The sequence below is a fragment of the Lycorma delicatula genome, chromosome 1 (assembly GCF_047948215.1).
Source record: "Lycorma delicatula isolate Av1 chromosome 1, ASM4794821v1, whole genome shotgun sequence".
Lineage (NCBI taxonomy): Eukaryota > Metazoa > Arthropoda > Insecta > Hemiptera > Fulgoridae > Lycorma > Lycorma delicatula.
The window spans coordinates 129761393-129785157 of record NC_134455.1 but is presented as its reverse complement, the minus strand read 5'-3'; the positions used below and the strand labels follow the sequence as shown (position 1 = coordinate 129785157).

Here is a 23765-nt window from a genome sequence, read left to right as displayed (position 1 = left end):
CTGAAGAAAAGAAAAAAATTATATTAAATCACGCAGTACTTAACAAATACAGAAACACTAGGATTAAAAATTTTTTTTAAAATCTACACCTACCTGAAGATTTTTATCGTTGATGAATGCGATAAACACAATCAGCTAATAAGAAGACCGATAGTACTAACGTACGAATACAGTTTACATAATATCCTCCAGGTGAATGCACACAATAAAATTATGTGACACACTTTGTTGTTTATAAAAAGATGCGAGGAGTTCTAATAAAATATACATCAACCAGGCAATAAAAGGAATAAAACTAGTATACATTTTTTAATAAGAACAATTAAATTACGACGAAAGATCACGATAAATTGAGCAATTACTACTAAGACGTATAAAATATAAAATGTAAATAAGCGTGACCAGTAACATAATTAAAATATTGCTAATTAACTCCTTTCAAAAAAAATAACATGCTAGCGTTAATAAGATGTGCAATTAAACAAAGGATTTGGCAAAAAGTTCTTAGAATTATTATTATTATTCTACATTATTATTAAAGATTATGTTTACTATTTTTAAAAATTAAACAAAGCGTTTTTATCTAATGTGAATTATCATGTTTTGGTATTTTTTCCTTTACTGTATTAAGAACACACACGTTTATAAATACACTGATTTGATAGATTACTAAGTTTATAAAACCTCAACAAAAGAAGTTCAAAACGATTAACAGTCATCGATAATTTCTTTACTAAAGGTTAAATCTTGTGTATATTTACATGAGATAAACAACAGTTAATCTCATGAAGCCACAACTTAATATGACTGTTGACTAATGAGATACTTTAAATTTGACACTACTGGAATTCAGTGGCGTCTCGTAGCTAAAATTAGTGGGAGAACTACTCCAGAAAATTTTTTCTGAGCCTTTTCAAGGCTACGGTTAAAATTTTCTGTAAAATAAAAGGACCGAAAAAAATGAATCAAATAGAATAGTTGGAAGCAGGATAATAATCTAATTCTACACTATATCACATTCAAGAATATGGTACACAGTTTTTAAGCACATTGTGCTTAAAACCCGTATTCGGTTTAACCGAATAAATAATAAAATGTCAATACAGATAACATCTTTTAATATTATTAGACAATAACTTAATAAAATATCCGCTTAAAAACACTGTAGTCCATGGTGCTTAATTTCATTTTCTATGTACACAGAAACAAATACATTATTATTTTTTACTAATTACCTTCTCTTTCGCCTTCCAGCGTGTTTTTGAACAGATATGGCAATCAAAGAGCCCTTGCTTTCCACCATCTTCTGATGACTGCTGAATAAACAACTAAACCACTTTCATATTTCTTCCACCAACTATAAAACTATAAAAGGGAACTAACAAGGAACGTTCCACACATACCCGGAGTAAAAAAAAACTACCTTCCACCAGCACGCAAGGATCGGCAATTCGGGAGCGACAGTGCTCTCTTCCTCGCATCCTCGCGTGCAGCTTCCTATGTGCGCTTAGCCAAGCATCAGCCAAGCATCACGCCGCTGGAACTGTAAAGCGCACAGTTCCAAACAAAGATTTTTGTATCTTTTTCATAAACTGGGGGATGGCTACTGACACTAAGCTTAAGGATTTTATATTGCACAATTATAAAGAAAAAAGGATTCATTATACTAAAATTTTTTCAACATCAAGTGGTAATAGGAGGTACTGGAGTTTCACAGTGCCTATACTCGAGCCGCCACTGCTAGAATCTGATATCACTAAATAAAAATATTCTGTTTAAAATGAAAGTAAACGAGATAAAATGAAAGTAAACGAGATCTGATATTTAGGATATCCGCATACCTAGATTTTAAACCCATTTTAATATTTCATTAATAAAGTTTTATTATTAATAAAGTTTATTTAAATAAACTTTAATTATTTAGGGCCGAACCCATTTCGGATAATATGGTAATCATAAAAACATCATTGATCTGAATGAAAGTGCAGGACTTAATAATATTACAAATGGGTGTTTATGAATTAAACGCACAAAGGATAGGTTTCAAAACAAATTTGTAGGAACGCGATAAAAATGAAAGTCTACAACCTAAACTTTCAGTAAACAAGGTTTTATCTTTAAATTGTTTATTAAATAAAAAAACTGATGTGGACACCACATTACTTCCATGTACGCTTATTAAATTACAAATACACATTTTTTTTTAAATGAAAAGTACATAAAATCTTATTTCATTGATAACTTCCGATATTTTTTCATATTTCTTTTTTTTTATTGTTATTATTGAATTATTATTTATTATAAAATTGTTTTTACAATCAGAGGTTAATAATTATTAATAAATCAATAAATTTAAATTTAGAAATGTTAAAAAAAATATGAGATGACGTCTCATCAAAGAGATTTCAACCGATGTGCCTTCCCCTTGTATGATCCAAATATTTCATTAATTAAAATTTTATTTGGCTATAACTCTAGAACCAATGAAAATAAGGACCACTTATGATATATTGTTGAAATGCTCTAAATGAGATCTTATTAATGGAGTTAAGAAAAAGTCCAAAATCCAAATTTTTTGGATCTTGAACAGTTTTGGTTCAGTCGATTGCAGTCAAAAGGGGAGGTCACAATTAGATGTTATAACAGTCCTGAACCCAAAATTTCAACATCCTATGTCTAATCGTTTTTGAGTTGTGTGTGATACATATGTACATGCGTACATACGTATAGAAGTCACGCCGAAACTAGTCAAAATGGATTCAGGAATGGTCAAAATGGATATTTCTGTTGAAATCTAAAAACCGAAATTTTTCGCGATAATACTTCGTACAAGGAAGTAAAAATATGTGGACAATAGAATCTACGTACTATGTTCAGATATTAGAAATTGAAACGTCATACTTCTACATGATTATGTTTAGTTTACGTTCACAAATTACGAGTAACTTTCTACACATTCTCTGGGAAAATATTTTTAAGAATCTGATTGGCGCAACTTCCACCTGTATTATTTCAACTTGCATATAGTAGGTGGGTTGAGCTTCATTTATATGTTTTTAACCTGTCATATGTTATATTTTTAAACTGTTTTTTTCAGCTTTACTGCAGGTGTCAACCTTCATTTTTTAAAATGTTAGGTTTAATCTATTAAATTACCTCGAAAATATAGTTAGACTAAAATGACAATCAAATTTTTATGAATGTGGCAATTAAAAAATACATATATTCTTTCTTTTTGTAATAATACGATTTATAATTAGAAAAAGGTAGAATTATTTTTTTTATTTCATTTTTACTTCCTTGTACGAAGTATTGTGATCGCGAAAAATTTCGGTTTCCAGATTTCAACGGAAATATACATTTTGACCATCCGTGAATACATTTTGACTAGTTTCGGCGTGACGTCTTTCTTTTCTTTTTCCTGTTTAACCTCCGGTAACTACCGTTTAGATAATTCTTCAGGGGATGAATGAAGATGATATGTATGAGTGTAAATGAAGTGTAGTCTTGTACATTCTCAGTTCGACCATTCCTGAGATGTGTGGTTAATTGAAACCCAACCACCAAAGAACACCGGTATCCACGATCTAGTCGAACAGACGTCACGATCGGCGTGACGTCTGTCCGTACGTATTTGCCTCACATAACTCAAAAACGATTAGCTATAGAATGTTGAAATTTTGGATTTAGAATTGTTGTAACATCTAGTTGTTGTAAAATCCAAAAAATTTGGATTTTGGACTTTTTATCAACTGCAGTAATAAGCCCTCATTGAGAGCTTTTAAACGACGTATCGTAAATGGTATTTATTTTCATTGGTTTCAGAGTTAAAGCCAAATAACATTAATGAAATATTTGGATCTTATAAGGGGAAGGCACATCAGTTCGAATCTGACTTCATCTCCTTTTTTTGTTTTAACTTTTTTTTAAATTTAAATACATTGATTTATTAATAATTGTTATTAACCTCTGACTGTAAAAAAATGTTTTCAATAATTAATAACAATAAAACAAAGAAAAAAATATTAGAAGTTATTAATGAAGTAAAATTTAATGTACTTTTCATTTTAAAAAAATGTGTATATGTCATTTAACAGGCGTACAAGGAAGTCATGTAGTGTTTACATCAGATTTTTTCTCTGGTACTATTTTGTTAGTCGGCTGTTTTTTTTTGCGTCTGATGCTGCAATTCCAATCTTAGATTTTTAAACCGTCATTTTTATAAAAAATCAATTTCCAAAATATTGTCAAGAAATACTGTTTACATAATTAAATTTTAAATGATTTATTTCTGTGTAATATTTTACTATATACTCTGTTGTTTTTTATTATTTTTTTTTACTGAATTAACTAAACTCTTCAATTCTTCTTCATGCTTTAGGATTAATTACATTATATAAAAATATATACCACATGACTAGCATTTAATGTCATGATTGGTTCATTAATTAATTCATTATTGGACTCTTAATTCAGATTATTTTTCTCTTTGCATTTCATAAGTAGAGAAAGGTATCGAGTCAGTTTCTATTTTAAATAAAATAAACAATTTTTCCATTAAACAAAAATGTCGAAAATTATTTAAATATTCGAGAATGATAAATACTGTCATAAAATAACGACGAGGCATCACGTGCGCCCGTGTGTTCATATGTATAATCTAATCAAAAAATAATCAGCTAGCTAGTGGTATGAGTTGGTTTAATATTTTTTACAGCCTAAAAACCTTTGTATATCTTCATAAATGTGGGTTTGTATGTTTGATCAACTGTCAACAGAGAACCAGGCGTCATCTGAAGGTTGACATTTGTGGCAAGGTCAGTCACATGGTAGATAATTTAAAGCATGCACTCATGCGTTGCATAGTGTGCGTAACGATTATAGTCGAGCAAGCACTTTTTTTTAGATTCCCTTTTTTTTAAATACGTATAAATAATAGATGAAATAAAAACATGATCTAAATACGAGATCTAAATGTTATTATCATATAATAGCATTTATTAAGTTATATAAATGTTAACTACATTTTTAAAACAGAATCTAATCAAATATAATAACCTAACTAGTAGTATGAACTTGTTTTTTAATCTCTATAATCTAAAATCCTTTACGTATATATATATATATATATATATATATATGTGTGTGTGTGTGTGTGTGTGTGTGTGTGTGAAGGGGGGTGCACGCTTGTGTGCAGGCGAAATTTATGGAAATTTAGTTTGAAACTAAATTTTTTTTCTTAATAACTGAGAATGGATATTAAACAATCGATAATCATACTGTACCCTTCTAAGGGTTATATACGTTTATTAACTGACGAACTTAATTCACTGATTTCAGTTACTACCCGACCTTGAAACTGATTATCCACCTGGCCATCCTATATTATCATGAAAATTGTTTAATTAAGCTGTTTAATCAATTAATAAACGATTTGTTTTTAAGTCCTTCAGCTCATGAAGTCATCTAGAATGTTTAAGACAGTTCAATAGACGGTGCCAGTGACCGTTTATTAAAGGCAGTTAAATCCGTCAAATTTACTACACTTGGTCGGACGTCGATGAACGATAAATATTGTCTTCTCTACCTTCTCATTCAATATATGTACAAAATAATTTTATTTTTTAATATTTTTTTTTTTTTGTAATAACGTATTTAAATTAAATTATTAAGCAAATCTTATTGTGTAGGAAACCAGATTTATATCGTGTATACTTTTAAATATTTTAAGTAATAGAACGAATAAAAATGTTAAACATCTTTCCTTGCAATTCTACATAGATGTATAAATCTCCTTTATACGTTACGCAATAAAAAAAGTTACATGAATATGTGAGCTATCAATTTCAATTTTTACTTCCTTGTACGAAGTATAGGAAATATCCATTTTGATTATCCCTGAATCTATTTTAACTACTTTTGGCTTGACATCTGTACGTACTTACTTCCGTTAAAGCCCATAAGGGCCATGAACTAGGAAGGGTGGTGTGGCAACCGAAATCGTCACAAGCGTGACGATTTCAAAGTCTTCCGCTACCGGGGTTGGGGTGTACGTACGTACGTATCTCGCATAACTCAAAAACGATTAGCCGTAGAATGTTGAAATTTTAGATTTAGGATTGTTGTAACATGTAGTTGTGCACCTCCCATTTTGATTGCGATCCACTGGATCATAAGTGTCCAAAAAAGCCCAAAATTCAAAGCATTTGAATTTTGGACTTTTTCTTAACTGCGGTAATCAGCCCTTATTAAGAGATTTTCAACGATATATCATAAAAGGTACTTATTTTCATTCGTTCCACAGTTATATTGAATTATTATTTATCGTAAAATTGTTTTTTACAATAAGAGGTTAATAAATCAAATATATTTAAATTAAAAAGAAAAGTTCAATTGAAGACGGATTCGAACCAATGTGCCCATGGTTTCGGATCCAACACGTTCTCACTTACATCACATAACTACTTGATCGACATGAAACAAAATTAATATATAAACTAATATAAAATGCCACATGCCATATATAATAAACACCACAAAAGAATGTGATGCAATATGGCGTCCATCACAATGCAATTGTGTTACTGTCCACTTCATTAAAGAATTGTACCTCACTTTCAAATGAAATAAGTTTAAATGAAGTGTAACAAAAAATGTGTATATGTACCCTTTTTTTAACTTTTAAGTGATGTTGACCTAAAATTGTTTTTTCTTGTTTGGAAGTAGGTTCCTTCTAGATTTAAAATGATAATTTTAATATGACTTAATTTAACTTAAAAAAATTAACTAGTAAATATAGTACTTTTTTTATGGTTTTTACAAATAAATGTTTTACAATAAATAACAATTCAGTAATAATAATAAAATAAAATCTGATGTGAACAACACATGATTTCCTTTTACGCCTATTAAACTACATATACACTTTTTTTTAAAATGAAAAGTACATAAAATTTTATTACATTAATAACTTCTGATATTTTTTTATCGTAAAACATTTTTACAGTCAGAGTTTAATAATTATTAATAAATCTATATATTTAAATTAAAAAAAAAGTTAAAAAAGAAGAAAGAGTCCGATGCGAACCGATGTGCCTTCCCCTTGTAAGATCCAAATATTTCATTAATTAAAATTTTATTTGGTAAAATTCTGGAACCTATCAGAATAAGTACCTCTTATGAGATATCGTTGGAAAGCTCTCAATGAGGGCTTATTACTTCAGTGAAGAAAAAGAAAAATTGTTTTGGATTTTGGGCTTTTTGGACACTTCTAGTCCAGTCGACTGCAATCAAAAAGAGAGGTGCACAACTAGATGTTACAACAGTTCTAAATCCAAAATTTTAACATCCTACGGCTAATCGTTTTTGAGTTATGCGAGATACATACATACGTACGTACAGATGTCACGCCGAAACTAGTCAAAATGGATATATCCGCTGTAATCTGAAAACCGAAATTTTTCGTGATCACAATACTTCCTTTACTTCGTACAAGGAAGTAAAAAAAAATATATATATATATATATATGAAAAAACAAAAAAACATCAGTATATAAAATAAAATTTTATGTACTTTTCATTTAACATATAGTGTATATGTAATTTAATAGGCAAACAAGGAAGTCATGTGGTGTCCACATCAGATTTTATTTTCTTTGTCGCGAAAAGGTTTCGCGAGAAAGTGAAGTTCTCCCGCCACACCTTCGTTTGAATTTTTGTTGTAGTTTTATTAAGTAAACAGATTTCTAGAAGCAACTTTCTTCTGTCTTTCTTTAGCCATTTCTGTTTTAAAATCCGCTTTGGTCTCATCAGATGATGAGTTAGGATTAGAATCAATATTATCCTCACTCCTTAAATTTTTAAATTACCAGCGATCAACTTTTAGAGTAGTGCGGAAAAGCATTTATGTTGTAACCCTCGTGATCAGTGAATTCTTATTGGAGCCCAAAGTAAGAATGTTTTAAATTTAACAGTCGCAGAATGATAACGTAACCACAGGAAATATTAATAACCTACATTTAATGACGTTGTAGGGCCTCGACCTTGTTGTGAAGGTGAAATAAATGTTAATCATAACACAATCAAAGAGCTAAATAAAATAGTAATCAAATAAAATAGTGATTGAAAATGGCATAGTATAAAAAGAAATTAAACAATTTTTGTTAATGATTTATTACTTGTTTCTAAATAAGAAGATTACAATTTACAGTAAAGGAAATATGCAATATATTTAAGATAATAATAATAATAATTTTCTTTTTTTGCGGAGTGAGGTGGAAATGCATTTACGCACGGAGTTTCGGGCTCCCGCTGATGGTATTATCCAATCACTATCAGCAGACTACCGACTAAAACCACCCCCCTTTCTTACAGGACTCGACCCGGAACCGTTTAACACATTACTTCCGGTCGAGTTCTCCTATGCTAGCCTGATTAGGTGCTACCTAATTTTCAGGACTATCCAGGTCAACCTTTTTGGTCCTGAGAATGTTGCCGACGAATCGGGCTACACTTTCCCAGCTGCTCAGGACACGGAGCATCATCGCAAGCACGTTGTGGGGACTCAGTGCTCCCAGATCCGCCTCTAGTGTCCCTCGATCTGCCGCCCACCGAGCACATTTGAAAAATCTGTGCTCAGCGTCGTCCCGTACACCGGGGCAATACAGGCAGTCGGGGGACGGCGCTTTCCCTATGACATGGAGGTAAGCGCGGAAGTACCCGTGACCCGTTAAAAATTGGGTCAAGTAGTACTCCACCTCTCCATGCCGTCACTCCGTTCACGGCGTGACCAGAGGGATAAGCCTTGCGGTCCATCGTCCTCTAATCTCGTGGTCCTAGGTCTCTTGCCATGCGAGGAACGTGCGAGTGCGTTCCTCGTTGGCAACGGTCACCCGGTCTTCGTCTGCCCGTCGCCTCCTGCAGATCACCTGGTGCTCCCTTGCTAAAGTAGGAATGATATGTCGCCGGCGACCACAAGTACTGCAGGCTCGGAGACCGTCCGATACGCGGAAACGACTCGCAAGGCTGCGGTGCGTTGCACCTGCGCGAGCCACTTCCGGTTCAACTCTTAATGCCTGGGCCCAAACTTCCGACCCGTATAACAGGACGGAATGCACCGTGGACATCAGCAATCGCCGTCTGCTGGTCTTCGGTCCGCCGACATTTGCTATAAACCGGCTGAGAGCAGTTACGGCTCTCGCAGCTTTGTCGGCGGCTTTACGAAGCTGCTCAGCAAAGCTAAGTTTCCGGTCAATCATCATACCAAGGTACTTTGCGGCCGGCTTGGTCTCAACCTCTACCCCGACCCAGGGAAGAGAAGGGTGTCGATACGCTTCTTCGTGAGATCTACGATCTCCGTTTTGCTGAGGGCTAGAGAGGTCTCCTGAAGTGCGTCCAGAGTACTGTGGTTAGATTGCTATTTGGTGTATTTTGGCTGCTGGTCGAGTGTGGATCTTCCAGTGGTTTCAGTCTTGCTGAATAGAGCTATTGCGATCACAGTAAGTACTTTTCAAACTAGACTCATTATTTCACTTTCTTCGGGAAGTGATTGGAGTAGCTTTATACGACTCGTACCTGCCTCATCGGGGCTGAAAGGTGGCAATGACTTCTGTTTGTAAGTACCCGTTACAAGCAAAGGAATATTTTTGGCTTTCCCTAGTCCTGCTTGCGCTCTTTTTAGAGCGAGGGCCGTTATCCGTGGTTTTGTGCCGTACGTGTTCCGTATTGCACTCAATCGATCCAGAAGCGGCTAAGAGGTACAAAGAGTGACAGGGGAATAAAGAAGGTCCCCAGCTGTCCGTGGCTTGCTGTGGGCAGTCGTCACATACGTGGGTTCGCCCAGAGTTTCTTGTAGAAGGAAGACAGCGAGTATGTCTCGACCCGATAGTAGGCAGGCTAGGGTATCTCTGGCCAGTTTAGATGACCAGCTGGTAGTTCGGCCTGGGCGCAAGAGGAGAGCGGAGGTTTCACCGTTTCCCTCTTGCTCGGAGAGTGAGCTCTCTGAGGTAGAGATGGTTAGGGCTCCCACCCGGGAGTGTGTTAATGATCCTTTGGTGGAGGATTTCGTGGCTTCCCAGGGAGAACCTGGGAGTTCCGAGGCTATGCTGGCGGCTGCTCAACAGAGCTTAGACTATCTCTTTAGTTTTATTGAAGGTCCTAAGAGCGTCCGCGCTAGTGCGAGGGGCAGAATGTTGCCCCGATTGCGGCATGTTAAGGGTGTGCTGTCTGCCTTGGCAGATGGTTACGAGAAGTTGGCCTCAAAGCCCGCTGAGGTCAAAGTTATTAGTGTCCCGACGCCTGCCCCGAGGCAGCAAAGGCGTTTCGCCGATGTTGTTAAAGGGAAGCGTGAGGCTAGTCAGGCTTCCAAGCAGCCCGAGGTTCTTTTTGTAAATCAGCCTGAGGGGTCTACTAAAACTAGTAGACAACTCAAGGAGGGCTTTTAGGTTGCTCTTCGTAGTAACCGAAAGTGCCTCAAGATTAGGAAAATTAAAGAGACCAGCAAGAGTCTGGTAGTGGTTGCGAATGACAAGGAGACAGTCCGAGTCATCCAGGAGTCTCCGGAGGTGAAAAAGCTTGAGGTCCAGGTCGACCCTCAAGCGCAAGCGTAGCATGCGTAGGCCCCGGGTCATTGTCTACGACAATGACCGGCGGTTATCTGATAAGGAGATTTTGTCTCTCGTGAGGGAGCAGAATACCGAGTTAGATGAAGCTGCTTTTGCAAAAGAGTGTAGGCTACTCTTCAAGACCGGCCGCGGTGAGGCTCAGCGGTATCATGGCGTTTTTGAACTTGGCGCTGGTCTCTTTCAAAAATTTGTGTCTGAGGGTAGATTATATGTCGATTTTACTTCCTGTAGGGTTAAGGAGTACATTGATGTGCAAAGGTGCTTCAAGTGCTGTCGTTTTGGTCACAGGGCCAAATTCTGTAAGTATGCGTCCGTCTGCGCGCATTGTGGCGCGGAAGGTCACAAGCGCGACGACTGTCCGCAGAAAGCCGAGGCTCCATCAGCCTCCATCAGCGTTAACTGTAAAAGGTTGCGCAAAGAGTGCAAGCATTCGGTCAACAGTAAGGACTGTGGCTGTTACTTACGTGCGGTAGAATTGTATTTCAATTCCTTGGATAGTTAGTATCCTTCTTTGGGGCATTGTGTTTGCAACAGTTATGATAGTTGTTGCTGGAGTCTCGGTGTTGTTTTTCAACACCGCTCATTGTAGTTGGGCGATCTGCCAGGTCGTTTAGTTGTTCTTTCAAAAATGATCCACCTCATTTCTGATGCGGAAGGCTGTATTTTTCTTACTGCAAAGCCAAATCGCTTCTTTAGCAGTTTCATTTCTCGACCGCGGGTTTCTGTTGGTGTTGCTCTGCTTGCAGAGTCGATTCCGCATTGGACATAGGTGGATCTGGCGGTAGGTTTTTCAGTCCCAGACTTGTCTGGGTAGCGGTATTTTCTTGATGGTGTCGGCCTGGCAGAGTGTAGGTATCCTAGCAGCTTACGCTGCTGTATAATTACTGACTAGCCTGTGGCTTCTCGTACTTGTGTTGGCGCTTGCGGGGCCTTGTCCCGTAGGACTCTCGGGTGGCTAGGGCACCGCCCAGGCAGTTTAGCTGGCCAGAGGTAGGCGCTTAGGCACCGGCCTCGATTAGATTAGTCTCAATGGAGGTTGTGCTCGGGGGGCTCGCTCCCCGTGCACGATTACTAACTTTAGCATAGCGATTTATCTGATCGGAGTGCACACCTAATGGGGGTGATGGGTGAAATTGGTTGCGATCGACTAGGGTGTTATCCGAGAGGCTCTCCTAACCGGAGCTGTAGTGGGAGATTAGAGGTTATACTCAGCTCCCGACGGACCAAACTTTAGGACCTCTGGGACCTGGTTTATTATTTCTTGCGGCTGTACTCCGATCGCTTAAATACTTTCGATCCGTTGCGGGCTTAATTTAGATTTATCTAGTATCAATGGGATTGTGCCCGGGGAGTTCGCTCCCCGGGCACAACCCCATTGATACTAATAATAATAACCCCATAATAATAATAATAATAATAATTATTATTATTAATAATAATAATAATAATAATAATTATTATTATTATTATTATTATTATTATTATTATTATAAAAAAATGAAGGAGGAAAATGAAGGCGATTTGTGGGCGTAAAAACTTTGCTCCCATAACTAGCCTTCAAGATGAAGATGAAATTAAGGACACTCCAAACGAAATCGCAGAGTTATTATCCAATCACTTCGAGAAGGCCAGCAAAACGGCTAACTACGATGAAGATTTCCGGACGAAAAAAGCGGAACTGGAAGGTCTACTAAATTTCAGAACTGAGTATAATTACTTATACAATGTACCCTTTAAAATGGAAGAATTCGTGAAAGTGTTGGAAAGAACAGGTGACACAGCTGCCGGTCCGGATGAAATCCATTATAACATGATCAGGCAGCTGAATACCACTGCAAAACGCAGGTTACTAGAACTATATAATCAAATATGGCGAGATGGAACGCGTACCCGCAGCAGTGGAAAAAAGCACATGTTGTTCCAGTACCAAAAAAAAATAAAAATTTTACAGATCCCAATAGCTACCGTCCTATTTCTTTGACGTGCGCTATGGGAAAAATACTTGAAAAAATGATTAATAATCAATTCGTTTGGCTCTGTCCAAACAGAAAACCTGATATCACCATGTCAAGCAGGTTTTCAACAATACCATTCTACCACCGATCAAGTGATCAACTTAGAGAATATTATACACAACAGCTTTATTACAAGGAAGCATTGTATCGGAGTCTTCTTTGATCTTCAGAGGGCTTTCGATATGACCTGGCGACATGGAGTAATGCTCCAGATACATAAATGGGGCATTCGTGGCAATCTGCCAGTTTTACTCAGCAACTATATGAACGACCGTACTTTCCAAGTACGCGTCAACAATGAATATTCATCTGAAAGAAGCTTAGAAAATGGCATACCACAAGGTTCACCGCTGAGCGGTACCTTGTTTAACATCGCCATTAATAAATTGATATTAGACATTCCAGTAGAAATCAGCAAAAGCGTCTATGTTGATGATTTGGCAATTGTGTATGCCTGCAAAAAGACTGCTATAGTGAAATACAAATTACAACGGGCGATTGACGCTCTAAACGAAGTTGCGAGGAATAATGGATTCCAATTTTCACCAGAAAAAACGTGCTGTGTACACTTCTGTAGGAAGAGAATTCCTCACCAAAGTCCTACGTTGACAATTGGCAATAATCCAATACAATATAAAGACAATGTGAGATTTTTAGGACTGTTATTGGATAAATCCTTACGTGGGGATTACACATACAGGACTTGAGTGATAGATGTAAAAAAGCCCTAAACATTATAAAATGTTTATCGAACATTAATTGGAGCTCAGATAAAGAGATATTATTGAGATTGTGTAAGTCATTGGTTCAATCGATACTAGACTACGGATGTATTGTCTATTCATCCGCTAGGAAGTCGCATTTAAGAAAGTTAGACGTAATTCATAATAGCGGAAAAAGATATGCGACAGGCGCTTTCCGCACAAGTCCGGCGACTAGTCTAATGTCCGAAGCCGGAATAATGCCACTACATTATAGAAAAGAGATCCTTTTGTTAAAATATGCAGCAAACGATGGGCTTTTCTATATAAATAACAAACTTTTTACGAATCATCCTATGACTGCATTATATGAACATCGTGCTACCTATTTCAGACCAGCCGGAATTAGGTACCACGAATTAAGAAGAAAAAACGAAATTGCTATTCCAAATACACTAGCAATTTCCACGAGAGAAATACCACCATGGCTCTTACCGCGGTAAATACAAGGTTGGATCTCTCAGGAAGAAATAAAAAAGAAGTCAGCAGTGATCATCCAACAGGAATTTTTGGCAACCGTCAGTAGTGACGAAGAACATATTAGAATTTATACTGACGGTTCTAAAACCGCACATGGTGTTGGATGCTCCATATATGTAAATGGAGAAGCCCATTTTTGGAAACTGCCAGTTATGGCTAGTATCTGTACGGCAGAACTCACTGCCATACAGCAAGCTCTTCGGTACACAGAAGACTATTGCGAAGAGAGAGTGCTAATATGTTCCGATTCCCTAAGAGCACTTGTTGCAATTCGGAAAAAGAATATTAAGGATGTCCTAATTGCAAACATCCTGTCCATTTTATACGTTCTAAATCAACGAGGACAGCGATGCGTATTTGTATGGACTCCAGGGCATGCTGGTATTGCAGGTAATGAAAGCGCAGACGAAGGTGCCAGAAAGGCAACAGTCTGCGATGTTTTGGAGACAATTCCTGTAAGGGTGGCAGATGTTAAAAACTGTCTAACTAACATAATAAGAAACAAGTGGAATGCTGATTGGAGGAGTTTAAATACAAAATTAAACTCAGTCAAAACTTCTCCTTATAAATGGAAAAGCGACGTGAAGTTGACTCGACGAGAACAAGTAGCTGCGACCAGACTTAGAATCGGTCACACGCGATTAACAAATTCATATTTGTTAACCGGCGACAATGTGAGGTGTTTGTAATCAAAACTTACAATTACGCATCTAATAGAAGAGTGTACCATATATGAGGACCTCAGAAAGATGTTCCGGCTAAGAAAGGATATTGCTGCTGATCTGGATAATGGAAATGAAGAAAAGATAGTTGCTTATTTACACGCCAGTGGACTTCTTAGAAGTCTGTAAAAGTGAAAAAATTTAAAGCTGTGTTAAACAAACTCTAAGAGGTAGTTTTTATGTACATGGGAGTCTCGAAGCGTGGCACGTATAGTGATGGGAGGTAGCCCTCTTGCCTAGGCCACCCTGGCTCGTCTGCATTCAAGAGCAATGAGTCGGGGTGTGTCCAATGATGGCATGGGGGACCCTCAAGGGTGGACTGAGGGCGTGAGACTATGGGTGGGCGCAATACATGACTGTAGCCAAGTAGGTCAGGACCGGGAAGGGTAGCCTCCCTACTGAGGGGCTTTTTGATCGTCCTAAACAGGTGGTCAGATTGCTCTTATGACTCTGGGAGGAACCCGGTGGGTTACGTCCTACGGGACTGCATATAGGGGGGAGTCAACTGCCACGGCATCCCGGGGCGACTGATATGCTGCATAACGGCGGTTCTGGTCGCCCCGAGGGTGCTTAAATAAATAAATAAGCGAGACAGTTAGAAGAAGATAATGGTATTGTAAAGACTAATATTTTACATTTATGTTCTGTGTGATATTTTATCAATTTGCTTTTTTTTAAATATTGGGGCCCTTTACACCCCATAAGTGTAGTTTGTTTATTATTTTTGTGTCTAAATGTTATGTGTACTTCGTGTTTTTAAATAAAATGTAAGGGCCCTTTACACCCTTACATATGACGACCCTGATGGTGATACTAATCTCCTTTTAAGTATGTGACGAGGGCTAATGACCTTAGCAGTCGATGCCCGTAAAATACAAAAAGAAATAAAAATAAAAAAATAATAATAATAATTGAAAGTCAGATAAATGTCTACACTAAAAAATGCAATTATTATAAATGATTTGTTCAGAATAAAGGTAAATTTTAATGAGCGTTACTGATATTTTTTGATTATAGTTAGTTATTCCAAAAATGGAATCTATCCAAAATGTAATCAATCCGGTGGGTCAACTTAGAAGCTAGTTCACGCCAAGTTGCCATTTAGTTATGGGTAATTGGAATGGTGCGTAAAGTGTTTTGCAATCAAATATTTTTATAAAAATACTGACAGTGTGGAGACTGTGAATAGAGGATTTTGCTGCCAGTTTAATTTAGCACGCCAGCTGATCCAATTAATATATAGATTCGTAATTTTGAGGAAATAAGTTCACCAATGAAAAAGAAGTCTCCAGGCGGTATGCGGACCGTACGTATGCCACACAATGTCGAGACTCTAAACTGCTGTCATAAAAAGCCCACATCGTTCAGCTCATCGTCATGCAATATCTTCTTTATAGTCGCATAATACTCGAAGAATACTATTGTTACACAGAGCTTACTTTATTATCTGTACAAGCTGAAGATCATATACGAACTGAAACTAAACGATTACAAAGCGTCATCAATTCTGTAAACATAAACGAGAACAATGACTTTGTTAATAAACTGTGGATGTCGGACTAAGTCCATTTCCACCTTAACGGAGTTTTTAATAAATGAATTTTGTTTTCGGGCACAAGAGAATCCTACATAGTTACACCAGCCCTTGTTACACAGTTACAAGGTTACCGAGTGGTGCTCTTAGACAAAGATATATATATATATATATGTATATATATAAAACACTAATAAACATAATTTTTGTTTTCTAACATGCGATACATGATTTTAATCTGTTTTTTCATGAGGAAAACGAATGTAAACTCAGAATCTTTCTATCACCCACCAATCTTTAAATTTTAATTAAAGGATTTTTTTTCATTTTTCAACGTATACTTAGCATTTTAAGCTCCTATATTGTGTTCTGTTAGCTAATTTGTTATTGTTTAATTTTGTTAACATAATTTGTAAGCTATAAATAAACAATACTAGACAACGAATTAAATCATATCATAGTCACATATTACGTCATATCTAATAATGAAGAATGAGCCTTCATGGACAAGATTAATCATGTCTGTGCAGGTCAAAACATGTAGCTGAAAACACAGCTGTGTTATTTGTATTAAGCACTGGATTTAGGAATGAATTAATTTTGTTCAGTCTTATTGCCGTCTTAAGTTTGTTAACAGTGCAGTGTCATAATTCCTAAAAAATGCGTGAATGATGCGGAAGCCTTTTGTTATGTTTGTGGTGAGTTTATTGTAAAATCAAATAGAAAAAAACATTAAACCTTTAATTAAAAAAGCATATAATTTCAGTGTAAAATTGGTGATCAGGATAAGACATGGGCTCCTCATATAGTATGCACTAATTGTTCTGTATATTTACGAGGATGGCTGAAAGGTACACGCAAGGCTTTGCCATTTGGGGTACCTATAGTTTGGCGTGAACCAAAGGATCATGTAACTGATTGTTACTTTTGTTTAACAAGTGTGTCTGGAATTTCTAAAAATTCTAAACATACTGTAAAATATCCTTCATTGCAATCTGCAATCAGGCCTGTAACTCACAGTAAAATTATTCCAGTTCCTGAGACACTTGTGAATGAATGTTTCGAAAGCAGCGATGAAGAATCAGGCAGTACTGAAGAAGACAACCATGATTTTGATTGTGAATTATTTTCCAATAAATCACATCTTATATCAGAAGGTGAATTAAATGACTTGGTTAGGGATTTAAATTTATCAAAAATCAAGCTGAACTGTTAGGATCAAGACTGTAAGGTTGGAATTTACTTCAAAAAAATACAAAAATTTGGGGCTTTCGAAGCCGACAAAAAGAACTTCCTCAGTACTTTATTGATGAAAATAATTTAGATTATTGCACAAATATTGATGAGCTTATGTTGCACTGACAAGTTCATAAACTTGAAGACTGGCGCTTTTTCATAGACTCGTCCAAGTATAGTTTAAAAATCGTTCTACTACACAGCGGTAACAAATATCCTTCGGTACCAATCGCTTGTGGTTTTAATTTGAAAAAGAAGTACGATGTAATGAAAGACGTTCTTGAAAAAATAAATTGTAATACAACATAGCTAAAACATATGTGGTGATTTGAAAGTTGTAGCTATTTTGTTAAGCTTGCAATTAAGCTATACTAAGTACATGTGTTTTCTTTGCGAATGGGACAGCCGAGCTAGGGATAAACTTTACGTTACCAAAGAGGGGAAGAAACGAGACAACTTAACTCCAAATGGGAAAAATATTATTCATGCGCCCTTAGTTGAACCCAAATATTTTTACCCCCTCTCCATATCAAGTTAGGACTAATGAAAAATTTTGTAAAAGCAAGGATAGTCCTGGATTTTTGTACATCAGGCAGAAATTTCCGAACGTAAGTGAAGGAAAAATTAAAGAATGAAATTTGTTGGTCCTCAAGTAAGAGAGTTGGTCAAAGATGTATTTAATCGATGTTAAATAATTTAGAAAATGCAGCTTGGGCTTCATTTAAACAAACATAAATCCGACAGTTACGACGATATTGTTAATCAACTTCTTACTTCATACAGAGCTATGGGATGTAATATGTCTTTGAAAATACATTTCTTCCACTCACATCTGGATTTTTTCTCGGACAACCTCGGAGACGTAAGTAACAAACACGGTGAACGTTTCCACCAAGATATTTTGGTAATGAAAGCCGTTATACAGGGAAATGGAATACTAACATGCTAGCTAATTACTGTTGGACATTAATTCGGGATGTGCTTCAGGGTATTTGTAAAAGAAAAGCATCAGCGAAATTATTCTAACACAGATATGGCCATTTTAACTATATTGTCCCTTAATTATTTTTTAAGCTTAATTTATTTATAACTGAGGGTGATAGAAAAATTGTATTTACACTTCTGTAATGTACGCGTAAAAAAAACAGTTCACGAAATGGTATCACACCTAGAGAAATATTAACATTTTTTTTGTCTATCAGTGTAATCTGCGAAAAAATTGTTTTACTTCAAATCCAAAAAAATATTTTTTGTCAAACAGACGTTTGTGAGTATATTCGTATTTGCGTCGGGTACGTCCTGTATTTGGTCTTGTAACTCTAGACCACGTATCACCGATCTTCTTCTAACTTGGTAAACAGGTACTACCTTCAGGTAGAAAGAATATATTAAATTTTTGAAAAAATTGGAGGAGGTGCTTTGGCCGAAATAAAATTCCAAATCTTTATTGGAGCAATTTAGTAAAATTGTTTTCTTACAAAATTTGAATTTCTTTATTGTGAATATTTTAATCCATTCCAAAAGTCCCCTGATGCATGAGCTACCACCAAATTTTCAAAAAGTCGAAAACATATTTTTCATAATTGTGATGCTAATATATTAAAATAATATAATTTAAAAATAATATAATATATATATTAAAATAACATAAAAAATATTTATATTTTATTATTATATTATAATAATATAATATAATATATATATTATATTAAATAATAAATATTTATTGAAATAATATAATATAATATATTAAAATAATTAATATAATATATTAAAAATTTTGGTTGTTGCTTTCTTTTGTTGAGCATCTTGGCTTCAAAAATTACAATTAAGGGACTTAATATAATCAAAAGGATTTAAATTATATTCAATTCATTGAATTGAAAAATGAAGTACCGCCTTTTTTATTGACATGGGTTAGATGAAATAACCATTGTAGAGTTACAGGATATTATTAAATTATCTTAGAACAGCAAAGCTATAAAGTTTTGGATGGTATTAATATGGAATTAATTCTTGTTCCTAAATTTTCATCTAGGAGTGATATGAATATTTTGTACATGAAAGCAGATCCCTTGATCCTTTCAATTATAGAGTATAGCTTTACTAAACACTCTAACAAACATTTTTATCTGTACCCTAGCACAGCAATTTCTATAGTTAGAGCTATTGATAATAGAATCATGTGGATTCCATTATACAGAGAGAGCAACATTAAACCAAACCCATAATGAAACCGCTACCCAAAACTATTTAAGAAAGACTCTCACACAACTAGCGCGACTAGTCGATGTATATGTTACTACTGATTGTTGCTGCCGTTTGTCAGGTGGTTACGTATCAGTGCAGTATACATTTTATTGCAATGTAGTGTCGTGAGTGCAAAATGTTTGTGTAAAATGTCTTACTCAATCCAGGAGAGGATAGCTATAGTTGAGGCCTATATTCGTTCTGGATCGTTTGAAGAATCAAATCAAGTATTCGTAGATAAATTTCCGAATGCCTGTATTCCAGCGAAGAGTAGGATATACGATTTAAAAAAAATGGCGTACAACAGATTCATTTGAATGAAATTACCGATGAATGGTCATCGGCAATGGCCTGGAAAGGAGAATTATTGCCAGTCCAAAAAAAATCACTACACAAGTTATTCCAACGATCTGGTGTTAAATACATATCTTGTAAAATTCTTCACGATTTAAAATTGAAACCATACAACTGGAGGAGACAGACAAACCGAAATGACTTGGTTATTGCAACTGGCTTCTCGAAAATATTGTTGGTGAACAAATAGACCCAATGTCGTATTTCATGACAGACAAAACATGGTTTCATTTATCCGGCCATGTTAATTCGCAGAACACCAGGTATTGGATGGCGAGGAATCCTCACGAGATATACGAGCGTCCACTTCACGATGAGAAAATTTGTATTTGATGTGCCGTTTCCAGTAATCGTATAACGGGACGTATGTTTTTTTATCGGACTGTCAATACACAAGTTTACCTCACCATTTTCGAAGAATTCTGTGCGCAATTAACTTATAATGAAAAAGAATTCAGCTTCTTCCACAAGACGGTGCAACGTTTCGCTGAATCGCATTCACAAATGGATGAGCTGTCTGCAGAGGACGGTGGCCTCTACGTTCCCCAGAGTTGTCTACTTGCAATTTTTTCCTTTGGGGCTGCCTAAAGGAGAGAGTTTATCCATCTAATCCCCAAAATATTGATGAACTGAAGGTGAACATTCAATGAGAAATCAACGCAATTACAACAACGATTTGTTTAATCACGTCACAATGATTAAACTCTATCATTAAATCTATGATGATGTGAATGTCTAAAATTTTGAATTTTTATTATTTGAAGAATTTGGAGAGAGTCTTGCTTCAGTTCTTAAAAAGTGTGTACAATCTTCCCTGATTTATCTCTGATTAGTTACTATTTTTAAATCTATTGTCTCTTTGGTGATAAGATTTTTATCTTTGAATATTCACCATTAACTTGCATACTTTTGAACATATTAAATGAATCAAACTTTACTGGATGACTCTTATTTTAAATTTATTTTGACCTCTATTGGGTATGATGACTTGTTTATGAATTAATTACATGGCACTAAAAAGGAAACAAATAGTATTGTTTAGTGATCACGGAAAATTATCTGGAAATGGATATTCAGTATATCATGAACTCTAAATATATAACCAGATGTTTAGATCAGTATCTGGTTTTGGAAACGAAGAGGTATTTTAGTAATATTACTGTTATCAAATGTCATACAGTTTTTGAAGGCCATAATATCTGGATTTAAAGATTTAATTATTCATACAATCTTTTTAGTCTACTTATGCCATTTGGCGAAATTTTTGTTTCTTTCATGTTAAATTTTTAATTACTGTATTTTAACGCGGTTTTAATTTGTTCTTAGCATACGACATGAGAATTTTCTTCTATTCTGTATTTACTATTACTTTTGTGTAATTTTTTACACAAAAGTTAGATTTTATTTGGAACTATTAATGCTAGCTTTGAAACTGTCATTATCATAATAAACTGTAATATTAAAAATATTAATATTTTAGATTAGAATGAGTCGTTTAGATTACACTAGGTTACACGTAAATGATTCTTCATATTGATTTGACTCTAATAATGTATAAAAATCTGTGAAGTTTCATAATTTTACTTTTCAATACATTTCTTTTTTAAATATAAAAAAAAATTGGAACCCTTTTAAAATTAGTGTGGAATAATTATATGTTAATTATTAATACTAGCTTTTGTTAATTATAATATCTGTTGGACAAAGTAATGCAGTAATCATTTTCAGCAGTAGGCTAGAATAAGACATTTTATTTTATGTCATATTTTTTCTGGCGATTATCTTTGTAAAATGTCTTTATCTCATTTGTTAATTTATATTTCTTTGCACTGTTTATGTTTTACTATTCTACATTTCTTATAATATTATTGTCTTATAATAATGAAAATATATACTTATTGATTCACCTTATAATGCTGTATTTTTGGTTTTAAGAGAGAGAATAGCCATTATAAGATGATTATGTTTTGACCTGTTAATGGTAATTCTGAAATTTATTTATTTTGTATTGCCTTCATTGTTAATATTTTCTTGTAACATGTCAGCAGTTTCGGTTTATGATCCTTATTGTGTTTTTATTTATCCTGCTTAATAATGCTGTTAAGTTTTAAGTATTCCTTTGAGATTGTTTTTAATTTGGCACTGCTGACACATTGTTTTTGCTGTTTCATTTTGTATTTATCTGGTTTTCAGTAGTGTTATTCTTATATGATAAAACTTATTGAAGCGATACATATTTGATGTATTAAGTATTTTACAAACTAGTTGTTTTATTTTGTTGAGTATTGGTTTTATTTTATATCAATAAAGATGTACAAATACAATTTTTAATTAACTTATACTCTGTACTTCTGGTAAATAAAAGAAAAGGTCTGCTATTTTTATAATGATTTTATTTTGAACTATTTGTACTAGCTTTGAAATGATGTTATTATTATTTTTAATATTCTCTTTGTCTTATGATTAATATATCTTGTTACTTTAAAGCGAATGAGATTTAATGAAATGGTATAAATCTGATTCATTAATTAGATTATGAACTTGTAACTTTAATTTTATAAAGGTACTAAAAGAAAAAAAAGGCATTTTTTGATACTTTATGCTCTATTTCTAGTTATGGAAAGAAAGTGGTCATGTAATGAACTTATATTATTTGTACTGTTAACATCCTTTTGTCATAAAAGTAGCATTAGCGGCTGGACTTTAGTTTATGATTTGTTTTTAACTATCATTATAGTTGGGTTTTTTAAGTTCTATGCTAAAATTTTTGTGAAATTTTCTAGTGTTGTTTTTTTATAATTAATCATCAAACATTGACATTTACTTTTATTATAATGTATTTTGTATTTATTATTTAATCAGTAATGTTTATTCTTTTTATTTTGTATAAATGTGAGCAAGATTTTTTCCTTGCAAAAGGGAAATTTTCCTATATGCGATAAGAATAAATAAATATATGGAGACAAGACATGGATAATATCTGCACATGACAGGTATAAATTGAGATTAGTTTCTTACCTTCTCTTAAGGGTTACACCGGATATGATAAAGAATGAAGCACTATGGTAAAAGAGTTAAGTATTGAAAACTTGTAATTGAAAGTAAACAGATAATAGTAGATTAGAGATTATTGATTACAACACTTTTAAAAGATACTTACAAATAGGTTATCATGAAAGAAATATTATGATTTCAGATCCAAGGAAAGGTAAGAAGAGGAAAAATCATGGAGGGATTGGCATCAGAATCAGCTGCACAGACTAAAGGGATGAAGAAGAAGACCAAATAACTATTATAATTACTCTTAATAGCTGCATCACAGAAGTTTTGTGTAAATTCAGTATAATAACTGGTTGTTAAAACTTGGAAGCAGATTAAAATATGGATATTATTTTATTAGATAAGCATAAGTGTTACTTGTTTACTTAAATCTTTCTGAATTTTTTATCATGTGTGTCAGTATTATATTTCTTAACTATTGATTGGTTAAAGCTTTAGCAAATAGAATTTAAAAAAAGAGAACATTTATAATAAGGGATAATCTATGGTTATATAACATCTTTATTTATAATAAAATATGTAACTACTGATAGTCTAGTTATAGTGGAAGTAGACACTGACTGAGTCAAGGGGACCTATTCTGTAATCACCTTAAATATTACTACTTGCTGTATGTGGTGCCAGTCTTGTAAAATATTTTTGGATATTTTCATTTTCTAAGAATTATCATCTGACCCATCATTTGTCTCCAAATGTTCTTACAATTATTGTTTCTTGGATGTTCTAATCTG

At 34.5% G+C, this 23765-nt stretch overlaps 1 long non-coding RNA gene across 1 annotated transcript in view; it reads left to right on the top strand.

Annotated features, from left to right (window-relative positions):
• LOC142322258 (uncharacterized) overlaps positions 1-23384 on the top strand; it is a 69690-nt gene extending 46306 nt beyond the window's left edge. The window contains exon 2 of the long non-coding RNA XR_012755812.1: positions 23171-23384. This is a non-coding gene — a long non-coding RNA (uncharacterized LOC142322258). The remainder of the gene's footprint in view (positions 1-23170) is intronic.
• The last annotated feature ends 381 nt before the right edge of the window (positions 23385-23765 follow it).